Raw genomic sequence first — 12,286 nt, forward strand, 5'->3', positions numbered from 1 at the left:
CCCAGGACTTGCGCATGGCAATTGTGGTGCCAATATTTAAAAAGAGGTCAAAAGGTGACCCCGGGAATTATAGACCTGTTAGTTTAACCTCCGTTGTATGTACATTGTTTGAGGGTTTTCTCAGAGATGCTATATTGGAGTATCTTGATAAAAATGAATGTATGACTCCATATCAGCATGGCTTTATGAGGGATCGGTCCTGTCAAACTAACCTGATCAGCTTCTATGAGGAGGTGAGCTCCAGACTGGACCAGGGGGAATCGCTGGATGTCGTATATCTGGATGGGTGACTATTACTAGTGGGGACCACAGGGGTCGGACTTGGGTCCTGTTCTATTTAATATATTCATTAATGACCTTGTAGAGGGGTTGAATAGTAAAGAAGAAATCTTTGCAGTTGATACTAAACTCTGTAAAGCGGTAAATACAATAGAGGACAGTGCACTGTTACAAATGGATCTGGTTAGGTTGGAGGTTTGGGCTGGGAAGTGGCAGATGAGATGAAGTGGCATATTTTTTATGAATATGTTGTTGGCCAGGTAAAAAAATAAAAAATAAGTACCCTATACTTACCTAGCCCCCAGTCCCCTCAGCTTCTTTCTGACTCCAGTCCCCAGATCCTCTGTCATCTTCCTGCTTCTGAGACAGGCCCTAGGTCCATGACCTGCTTGCTTAATAAAACACTGGCCGCGGTGTCCCTTCTGGGGGAGGTGGGGGGTTCTGAGCTCTGGGACCCCCCCCCCCCCCTCCCAACCCCCACAATTTCCTGGACGGGGCTCGGCAGTCTGCCGGAAGGGGCCGTTCTGACCCCCCACAGGAAGCAGCAGCCGACACACCCCCTTCATGTAACTCTATGGGATATATGGAGGGGGCGTGCCGACCCCACAGGGAGCGTCGGCTGGCACGCCCCCTCCATGTATCCCAGCAAATTGCCAGGGGCCCTGTTCAGGAGATCACGGGGGTCCCAGCGCTCGGATCCCCGTGACCTACAACTTATCCCCTGTCCTTTGGATAGGGGATAAATTATTTTTCACTACAGAACTCCTTTAAGGATGGGACAATCTTCTGTCTTGACTTTTTTGTGGGAAAGATAGAACTTTTTAATAACACAATTCATGTTTCCATAAATTTACCGTGAATCCCCCCAAAATTGTACATTTCGTCTCTATGCCATTTACTATGAAGTAACATATTACCTGTGTTTTTTTGTTCAGTATGATAACGATACCCGACTTGTGTAGTTTTTCTTATGTTTTACTACTTTTATGATATTAAAAGTATTTTTTTCTTTTCTTTTTAAGTCATATTTAAATCTTCTTATCCGGCCACTATAACTGTTTTCTTTTCCACCTACAGAACTGTGTGAGGACGTGTTCTTCCCATTACATCATCTTATTCCAGGATTTCTACTAAAGAATGTGAGGTAAAAATGTTGGACAAAAAGCGCAGACACATATATAGATGTATAGATATAGATATATTTCCATTATCTCATATAGGCCTATGGTCTTTCTAGGCTCTCCTGGATTACTCCTTTTTATGGTGTCCTCCTCTCACTCTTCCTCCATGACCAGGACAGTAGATGAGAAGTCGTACTCCTCGTAATAGGCCACTAAAAAAACAAGAAGAACATGAATCCGCTGCTCTATATTACATGGTGACCAAAACCCCAACCTGCCGGCTCCATTCTAAGTTGTCATTACATGGCTCATCGCCGGAGGCAGCCTCCAGGTCCCCAAGCCAAGCATGGCCGCTCTTCCTTCTAAAATAGAAAAACAAAGAGTGAGAAGCTATTCCAATAAGGCTTGTGTGACCACGACCACATAGCTCTAGTGCAGTAATGCAGGGACTTACCCGAAAATTTTATACAGGGCAAAGCCCACCCACAATATAGCGCTGAACGCTCCCACACACGCAAAATAGAAATCTATTACAGATAACAGAGAAACAATGGTTAAAAATAAAGGAGCAGCATTTCATATTCTTGATAAATCCAGGGCGGCAGCCTCAGGAATCTACACCAGCCTGGAACTGACGCACATTTACACTATATTGTATCCCTGCCCCGCCCCCTTATCGCTAAACCACGCCCCCTCAGATGATAAGGTCAAAATCCAGATATTTTACATCAAATAAAACCCCCAGAGATAAAATAATAAGGACAACACTTACCAGACATCTTGTCTCGCTCCTTCACAAACCCTCAAAGACTCAGACAGCGGATGGAACCTTAGTGCAACCGCCGCCATCTGTGACATCACCGCCTTGTGTACCCTGGTCATGTGACATATATTTTATACTGTCCATAGACTATAATGGTAACATGCTGGACACCACTGGGGGGACTTACTGTATACCGTAATATACTGAGCTGAATAAAGACACATTATATACCCCCCGACCATCATGTGACATATATTATATACTGTACATAGACTATAATGGTAACATGCTGGACACCACTGGGGGGGGACTTACTGTATACTGTAATATACTGATCTGAATAAAGACACATTATATACCCCCGACCATCATGTGATATATATTATATACTGTCCATAGTCTATAATGGTAACATGCTGGACACCACTGGGGGGGACTTACTGTATACCGTAATATACTGAGCTGAATAAAGACACATTATATACCCCCGACCATCATGTGATATATATTATATACTGTCCATAGACTATAATGGTAACATGCTGGACACCACTGGGGGGGACTTACTGTATACCGTAATATACTGAGCTGAATAAAGACACATTATATACCCTCTACCATCATGTCGATAAAAAATCCTATTACAGACAAAAATCAGCGTGTAAAATAAAATGGGGGAGATTTATTAACACCTGTGTAGAGGAAGAGAGGAGCAGTTGCCCATTGCAACCAATCAGATCCCTTCATTCATTTTTAATAAGGCCTCTAAAAATGAAAGACGCGATCTGATTGGTTGCTATGGGCAACTGCACCACTCTTCCTCTACACAGGTTTTGATAAATCTCCCCCATAATATGTGGCCAATTTTTCCTCTGTGTGAACTCAGCCTAATCCTCTATAATACATAGAAATTGTAGACTTAGGCTAGAAAGTATAAAGATGCGCCATATTTATCAACCAGCCTGAGGTACTGTGATAAATCTGACACAAGTTTAGACGTCTTATAAGTCGGTTTCGTTTGAACCAAATTTGTGTGGTAAATTATTTAGGTGCACAAAGTTACTTAAAGAAAAAAAAAAGCTGTGACAGACCACACCCCTTTTGCTGATGCCACGCCCCCTTGTCAAGCTCAGCACAAATGTATCCAAAAAACATCAAAAACAAGTAATAAACGGTGGTCTACAAACGGAGGACCTCCAGATGTTGCAAAACTACAACTCCCAGCATGCCCGGACAGCCAACGGCATGCTGGGAGTTGTAGTTTTGCAACAAGTCCACAGTTTGGAGACCACTGGCCTAGGGTGTCTGTAGGCCCCCTGCATAAACCCAACAAAGTGTCCATATTATATGACCCATAGCAACCGAAATTCTAACTAAAGGGTCATTTCTTTATAGCGGTCACAGTTTAGCTTTACTGATACACAGTTCCGAATCCCCTGCATGACACGCTGCAGCCACAAATTGAGGGAGTTGAGTTGCCCCTACATAGTGGGCCGGATTTAGTTTAGCAGGCACACAGGTGACTTTGTGCACCAAAATATTTTGGCGCACAATTTTGTGTTTAAACTAAGCCGACTAATAAGAGATTTAATCTTAGTCCGGGCAGATTTATCACAGTCTCTAGGGCGGGTAAATACATTTGGCGCATCTTTATACTGTCTAGTCAAAGTCTACAATGTCAAAGTATTATATAGTATTAGGCCGAATTTACATGTTCTTTTTTTCTAGTGGCCTATTACCAAGAGGAGGAATATGATTTCTCCAAGTCTGTGTTGGTTCTCGAAACTGAGGTGTGCGAGAATGACATTAAAAAAGTGCAAATTCTGAACCACCTTAAAGGGGTTCTCCACCCCTAGTCATCTTATCTCCTATCCAAAGCATAGGGGATAAGATGTCTGATCACAGGGGTCCCGCTGCTCGTTTAGAGCATTGTTTCCCAACCAGTGTGCCTCCAGCTGTCGCAAAACTACAACTCCCAGAATGCTCGGACAGCTGAAGGCTGTCCGGGCTTGCTGGGAGTTGTAGTTTTGTGACAGCTGGAGGCAGACTGGTTGGGAAACACTGGTTTAGAGCATCGCGTGCAGCGCCGGAGGCTCGTGATGTCGCGGCCCCGTCCCGCTCATGACGTCATGGCCACATCCCCTCAATGCAAGTCTATGGGAGGGGACGAGGCTGCCGTCACGCCTCCTCCCATAGACTTGCATTGAGGGGGCATGGCTGTGATGTCTTGAGCGGGGCGAGACCATGACGTCACGAACCTCTGTCCCGCATCGCCAGTCATCCTGCACGGAGCCCCGCGATCAGACATCTTATCCCCTATCCGTTGGATAGGGGATAAGATGTCTGGGGGCGGAGTACCCCTATAAGGATTTTCTTCGACCTCTTAAAAATTATATATATATATATATATATGCACTTTTTGTCTGGAAAAATAAAACAGTTAAAGGGGTCCGAAATGGCCATTTAAATATGACATTTTTGTATCCTTTTTTCTAGTGGCCGATTACCAAGAGGAGGAATGTGATTTCTCCAATTCTATGCTGGTCCTGGAGACTGAGAAGACAACATAAGGTAAGAGAACAAAATACATTGGATATTCTGTTTCTAAACAGATCAGCTCAGAGTTTAATCCAAAATTAATGGACAGACGCTTTACAAACACATTGGAAAACCATAGAGTCATATAGAACAGTGTTTCCCCAGCAGGGTGCCTCCAGCTGTTGCAACACTACAACTCCCAGCATGTCCAGACAGCTAAAAGCTATAGGGACCAGCGTTCTGAGATTCAGTCAAAATTGGCCACCTTTGGGATCTCTGTCCGGAATATTTCTTGGTGGAGATTCTATAGTGTGGACACGACCTTCGAAGAAGAGGAGAAAAAATTAAAATCCACAAATTAAAATTTCCTAACTAAATTAAACTAACCTGATCAGCTTTTATGAGGAGGTGAGCTCCAGACTGGACCAGGGGGAATCGCTGGATGTCTTATGTCTGGATGGGTGACTATTACTAGTGGGGACCACAGGGGTCGGTCTTGGGTCCTGTTCTATTTAATATATTCATTAATGACCTTGTAGAGGGGTTGAATAGTAAAGTAGAAATCTTTGCAGTTGATACTAAACTCTGTAAAGCAGTAAATACAATAGAGGACAGTGCACTGTTACAAATGGATCTGGATAGGTTGGAGGTTTGGGCTGGGAAGTGGCAGATGAGGTTCAGCACTGATAAATGTAAGGTAATGAACATGGGGAAGAAAAATCAATTTTTTTTTTATTTTTTATTGATATGTTGTTGGCCAGGTAAAAAAAAAAAAAAAAAAGTACCCTATACTTACCTAGCCCCCAGTCCCCTCAGCTTCTTTCTGACTCCAGTCCCCAGATCCTCTGTCATCTTCCTGCTTCTGAGACAGGCCCTAGGTCCATGACCTGTTGGCTTAATAAAACACTGGCCGCGGTGTCCCCTCTGGGGGAGGTGGAGGGGTTCTGAGCTCTGGGACCCTGCCCCCCCCTCCGAACCCCCACAATTTCCTGGACGGGGCTCGGCAGTCTGCCGGAAGGGGCCGTTCTGACCTCCACAGGAAGCAGCAGCCGACACACCCCCTCCATGTAACTCTATGGGATATATGGAGGGGGCGTGCCGACCCCACAGGGAGCGTCAGCTGGCACGCCCCCTCCATGTATCCCAGCAAACTGCCAGGGGCCCTGTTTAGGAGATCACGGGGGTCCCAGCGCTCGGATCCCCCTGACCTACAACTTATCCCCTGTCCTTTGGATAGGGGATAAATTATTTTTCACTACAGAACTCCTTTAAGGATGGGACAATCTTCTGTCTTGACTTTTTTGTGGGAAAGATAGAACTTTTTAATAACACAATTCATGTTTCCATAAATTTACCGTGAATCCCCCCAAAATTGTAAATTTCGTCTCTATGCCATTTACTATAAAGTAACATATTACCTGTGTTTTTTTTGGTCAGTATGATAACGATACCCGACTTGTGTAGTTTTTCTTATGTTTTACTACTTTTATAATATTAAAAGTATTTTTTTCTTTTTAAGTCATATTTAAATCTTCTTATCCGGCCACTATAACTGTTTTCTTTTCCACCTACAGAACTGTGTGAGGACGTGTTCTTCCCATTACATCATCTTATTCCAGGATTTCTACTAAAGAATGTGAGGTAAAAATGTTGGACAAAAAGCGCAGACACATATATAGATGTATAGATATAGATATATTTCCATTATATCATATAGGCCTATGGTCTTTCTAGGCTCTCCTGGATTACTCCTTTTTATGGTGTCCTCCTCTCACTCTTCCTCCATGACCAGGACAGTAGATGAGAAGTCGTACTCCTCGTAATAGGCCACTAAAAAAACAAGAAGAACATGAATCCGCTGCTCTATATTACATGGTGACCAAAACCCCAACCTGCCGGCTCCATTCTAAGTTGTCATTACATGGCTCATCGCCGGAGGCAGCCTCCAGGTCCCCAAGCCAAGCATGGCCGCTCTTCCTTCTAAAATAGAAAAACAAAGAGTGAGAAGCTATTCCAATAAGGCTTGTGTGACCACGACCACATAGCTCTAGTGCAGTAATGCAGGGACTTACCCGAAAATTTTATACAGGGCAAAGCCCACCCACAATATAGCGCTGAACGCTCCCACACACGCAAAATAGAAATCTATTACAGATAACAGAGAAACAATGGTTAAATATAAAGGAGCAGCATTTCATATTCTTGATAAATCCAGGGCGGCAGCCTCAGGAATCTACACCAGCCTGGAACTGACACACATTTACACTATATTTTATCCCTGCCCCGCCCCCTTATTGCTAAACCACGCCCCCTCGGATGATAAGGTCAAAATCCAGATATTTTACATCAAATAAAACCCCCAGAGATAAAATAATAAGGACAACACTTACCAGACATCTTGTCTCGCTCCTTCACAAACCCTCAAAGACTCAGACAGCGGATGGAACCTTAGTGCAACCGCCGCCATCTGTGACATCACCGCCTTGTGTACCCTGGTCATGTGACCTATATTTTATACTGTCCATAGACTATAATGGTAACATGCTGGACACCACTGGGGGACTTACTGTATACCGTAATATACTGAGCTGAATAAAGACACATTATATACCCCCGACCATCATGTGATATATATATACTGTCCATAGACTATAATGGTAACATGCTGGACACCACTGGGGGACTTACTGTATACCGTAATATACTGAGCTGAATAAAGACACATTATATACCCCCGACCATCATGTGATATATATTATATACTGTCCATAGACTATAATGGTAACATGCTGGACACCACTGGGGGGGACTTACTGTATACCGTAATATACTGAGCTGAATAAAGACACATTATATACCCCCGACCATCATGTGATATATATTATATACTGTCCATAGACTATAATGGTAACATGCTGGACACCACTGGGGGGACTTACTGTATACCGTAATATACTGAGCTGAATAAAGACACATTATATACCCCCGACCATCATGTGATATATATTATATACTGTCCATAGTCTATAATGGTAACATGCTGGACACCACTGGGGGGACTTACTGTATACCGTAATATACTGAGCTGAATAAAGACACATTATATACCCCCGACCATCATGTGATATATATATATATATATATATATATATATATACTGTCCATAGACTATAATGGTAACATGCTGGCCACCACTGGGGGGGACTTACTGTATACCGTAATATACTGAGCTGAATAAAGACACATTATATACCCCCGACCATCATGTCGATAAAAAATCCTATTACAGACAAAAATCAGCGTGTAAAATAAAATGGGGGAGATTTATTAACACCTGTGTAGAGGAAGAGAGGAGCAGTTGCCCATTGCAACCAATCAGATCGCTGCTTTCATTTTTAATAAGGCCTCTAAAAATGAAAGAAGCAAGCTGATTGGTTGCTATGGGCAACTGCACCACTCTTCCTCTACACAGGTTTTGATAAATCTCCCCCATAATATGTTGACAATTTTTCCTCTGTGTGAACTCGGCCTAATCCTCTATAATACATAGAAATTGTAGACTTAGGCTAGAAAGTATAAAGATGCGCCATATTTATCAACCAGCCTGAGGTACTGTGATAAATCTGACACAAGTTTAGACGTCTTATTAGTCGGTTTCGTTTTAAACCAAATTTGTGTGGTAAATTATTTTGGGGCACAAAGTTACTTTAAAAAAAAAAAACTCCCCCTCCGTGACAGACCACACCCCTTATACTGACACGCCCCCTTTTCAAGCTCAGCACAAATGTATCCAAAAAACATCAAAAACAAGTAATAAACGGTGGTTTCCAAACTGAGGACCTCCAGATGTTGCAAAACTACAACTCCCAGCATGCCCGGACAGCCTTTGGCTGTCCGGGCATGCTGGGAGTTGTAGTTTTGCAACAAGTCCACAGTTTGGAGACCACTGGCCTAGGGTGTCTGTAGGCCCCCTACATAAACCCAACAAAGTGTCCATATTATATGACCCATAGCAACCGAAATTCTAACTAAAGGGTCATTTCTTTATAGCGGTCACAGTTCAGCTTTACTGATACACAGTTCCGAATCCCCTGCATGACACGCTGCAGCCACGAATTGAGGGAGTTGAGTTGCCCCTACATAGTGGGCCGGATTTAGTTTAGCAGGCACACAGGTGACTTTGTGCACCAAAATATTTTGGCGCACAACTTTGTGTTTAAACTAAGCCGACTAATAAGAGATCTAATCTTAGTCCGGGCAGATTTATCACAGTCTCTAGGGCGGGTAAATACATTTGGCGCATCTTTATACTGTCTAGTCAAAGTCTACAATGTCAAAGTATTATATAGTATTAGGCCAAAAATTCATGTTCTTTTTTTCTAGTGGCCTATTACCAAGAGGAGGAATATGATTTCTCCAAGTCTGTGTTGGTTCTCGAGACTGAGGAGTGCGAGAATGACATTAAAAAAGTGCAAATTCTGAACCACCTTAAAGGGGTTCTCCACCCCTAGACATCTTATCTCCTATCCAAAGCATAGGGGATAAGATGTCTGATTGTAGGGGTCCCGTTGCTCGTTTAGAGCGTCGGGTGCAGCGCCGGAGGCTCGTGATGTTGTGGCCCCGCCCTGCTCATGATGTCATGGTCACGCCCCCTCAAAGCAAGTCTATGGGAGGGGGTGTGACGGCCGTCACGCCCCCTCCCATAGGCTTGCATTGAGGGGGCGTGGCTGTGACGTCACGAGCGGGGCGAGACCGTGATGTCACAAACCTCCGTCCTGCAGCGCCAGTCACCCGGCACGGAGCGAAGTTTGCTCTGTGCATCGGATGTCTAGGGTGCCGCAGCTGACCCCCGCGGTCAGACATCTTATCCCCTATCCGTTGGATAGGGGATAAGATGTCTGGGGGCGGAGTACCCCTATAAGGATTTTCTTCGACCTCTTAAAAATTATATATATATATGTGTGCACTTTTTGTGTGGAAAAATAAAACATTTAAAGGGGTCCGAAATGGCCATTTAAATATGACATTTTTGTATCCTTTTTTCTAGTGGCCGATTACCAAGAGGAGGAATGTGGTTTCTCCAATTCTATGCTGGTCCTGGAGACTGAGAAGACAACATAAGGTAAGAGAAGAAAATACATTGGATATTCAGTTTCTAAACATCAGCTCAGGGTTTAATCCAAAATTAATGGACAGACGCTTTATGGACACATTGGAAAACCATAGAGTCATATAGAACAGTGTTTTCCAACCAGGGTGCCTCCAGCTGTTGCAACACTACAACTCCCAGCATGTCCAGACAGCTAAAAGCTATAGGGACCAGCGTTCTGAGATTCAGTCAACATTGGCCACCTTTGGGATCTCTGTCCGGAATATTTCTTGGTGGAGATTCTATAGTGTGGACACGACCTTCGAAGAAGAGGAGAAAAAATGAAAATCCACAAATTAAAATTTCCTTGGTGGTTAACCCTAGAGGACGCAGGGTGTAAATGTACTTAGTGCACCAGGGTGTACATTTACAGGGCGGCATGCACAATCTAGGCACAGAGAGGAGCTGCGTTTGCTTCATAGACTGCGGGTCTAATAGCGGACATTAGCGATTACACTGATGCCCCCCATTAACCCATTAGGGGCGGGTCCATGGCTGCTGAGGACAGTCAGGACCTATGGTGTATAAAGGGAGCGCAGCTCTTCTGCTACAAACGTCCTGGTGCGTCAAGTACCAGACAGCCAGGAGGTACAGGTAAGTCCTGCGTCCTCTAGGGGTTAATGTTATGGCTGATTGGTTTATGTACTCTATGTAGGGATATTAAGATTTTGTCAGAGTAATTCTATAGGGAAAAGAGATTATGATCATTTCCTTATATCACTGTTATCCAACGTACTGAAGATACGCGTCTCAGTCACCCTATACCTGCAGGTACTTATGTAGAATCAAGTTTAATGTTACTGAAGATTCACAGTATATTGACCAGACCACACGTGTCCTTCCAGCTTTTATGTATAGTGTAAAGTGTATACTAGACTGAGGAATTGGTTGGAGTCCTTCAGGGGAATTGTGGTTTGAATAATAATTGAGCCTGGCCTGTGATTGGCTGAAGAGCAGAATGACGCTCCGGACCCAGGCGTCACGTTTTCTGACATGAAGAGAATCGTGTCCGGGGACCTGAGCGGGACGCTGGAGGAAAGTAAAGGTTTATTATTGTGCAATGGCCAAAGGTCCCTGCTGTTGCACGACCCCTTTAAAGGGATTATCAAAGGGGTACTCTGTTTGGCATTGATTAGTTTTTTTTAAATCAACTGGTGCCAGAAAGTTAAACAGATTTATAAATTACTTCTATTTAAAAATCTTAATCCTTCCTGTACTTATCATGTATACTACAGAGGAAGATCTTTTCTTTTCAAATTCATTTTCTGTCCGACCACAGTGCTCTCTGTTGACACCTCTGTCCATGTCAGGAACTGTCCAGAGTATAGGAGCAAATTCCCATAGAAACTTCTCCTGCTCTGGACAGTTCCTGACACGGACAGAGGTGGCAGCAGAGAGCACTGTGGTCAAATTGGAAAGAAGTACAAACTACACAACTTCCTTTGTAGTATACAACATCTGATAAGTACTGGAAGGATTAAGATTTTTAAATAGAAGCAATTTACAAATCTGTTTACCTTTCTGGCACCAGTTGATAAAAAAAAAAAAAAAAGTTTTCCAGCAGAGTACCCCTTTAAGGATTTAAAAAAACAGAAAAATCTTTCCTCTGTCACATTGTGTGATGTTACAACTTGGCTCCATTCACTTCAATGAAAGTTGTGCAAGGTGGGGGGGGGGGGGGACCTTTATGTTTAATATTCGGGGACTCTATAGTGACAGGGACTGTTCCTCAGGACTGGCGCATGGCAAATGTGGTGCCAATATTTAAAAAGAGGTCAAAAGGTGACCCCAGGAATTATAGACCTGTTAGTTTAACCTCCGTTGTATGTACATTGTTTGAGGGTTTTCTCAGAGATGCTATATTGGAGTATCTTGATAAAAATGAATGTATGACTCCAAATCAGCATGACTTTATGAGGGATCGGTCCTGTCAAACTAACCTGATCAGCTTTTATGAGGAGGTGAGCTCCAGACTGGACCAGGGGGAATCGCTGGATGTCGTATATCTGGATGGGTGACTATTACTAGTGGGGACGACCGGGGTCGGTCTTGGGTCCTGTTCTATTTAATATATTCATTAATGACCTTGTAGAGGGGTTGAATAGTAAAGTAGAAATCTTTGCAGTTGATACTAAACTCTGTAAAGTGGTAAATACAATAGAGGACAGTGCACTGTTACAAATGGATCTGGATAGGTTGGAGGTTTGGGCTGGGAAGTGGCAGATGAGGTTCAGCACTGATAAATGTAAGGTAATGAACATGGGGAAGAAAAATCAAAATTTTTTACATTTTTTATTGATATGTTGTTGGCCAGGTAAAAAAAAAAAAAAAGTACCCTATACTTACCTAGCCCCCAGTCCCCTCAGCTTCTTTCTGACTCCAGTCCCCAGATCCTCTGTCATCTTCCTGCTTCTGAGACAGGCCCTAGGTCCATGA

General features: G+C 43.4%; 2 long non-coding RNA genes across 2 annotated transcripts; both read right to left on the reverse strand.

Annotated features, from left to right (window-relative positions):
- Nucleotides 1–1,393: 1,393 nt before the first annotated feature.
- On the reverse strand, nucleotides 1,394–2,380 carry LOC130290266 (uncharacterized). Its single transcript, XR_008847543.1, has 4 exons — nucleotides 2,173–2,380; nucleotides 1,855–1,927; nucleotides 1,704–1,762; nucleotides 1,394–1,612 (listed from the first exon to the last, which is right to left on the reverse strand). It is a non-coding gene; the product is annotated as an uncharacterized LOC130290266 (long non-coding RNA).
- Nucleotides 2,381–6,373: 3,993 nt separating this feature from the next.
- LOC130290267 (uncharacterized) lies at nucleotides 6,374–7,236 on the reverse strand. The gene is made up of 4 exons (XR_008847544.1): nucleotides 7,092–7,236; nucleotides 6,774–6,846; nucleotides 6,623–6,681; nucleotides 6,374–6,531 (listed from the first exon to the last, which is right to left on the reverse strand). It is a non-coding gene; the product is annotated as an uncharacterized LOC130290267 (long non-coding RNA).
- Between the last annotated feature and the right edge of the window lie 5,050 nt (nucleotides 7,237–12,286).

This window comes from Hyla sarda, chromosome 9, assembly GCF_029499605.1.
Source record: "Hyla sarda isolate aHylSar1 chromosome 9, aHylSar1.hap1, whole genome shotgun sequence".
NCBI lineage: Eukaryota > Metazoa > Chordata > Amphibia > Anura > Hylidae > Hyla > Hyla sarda.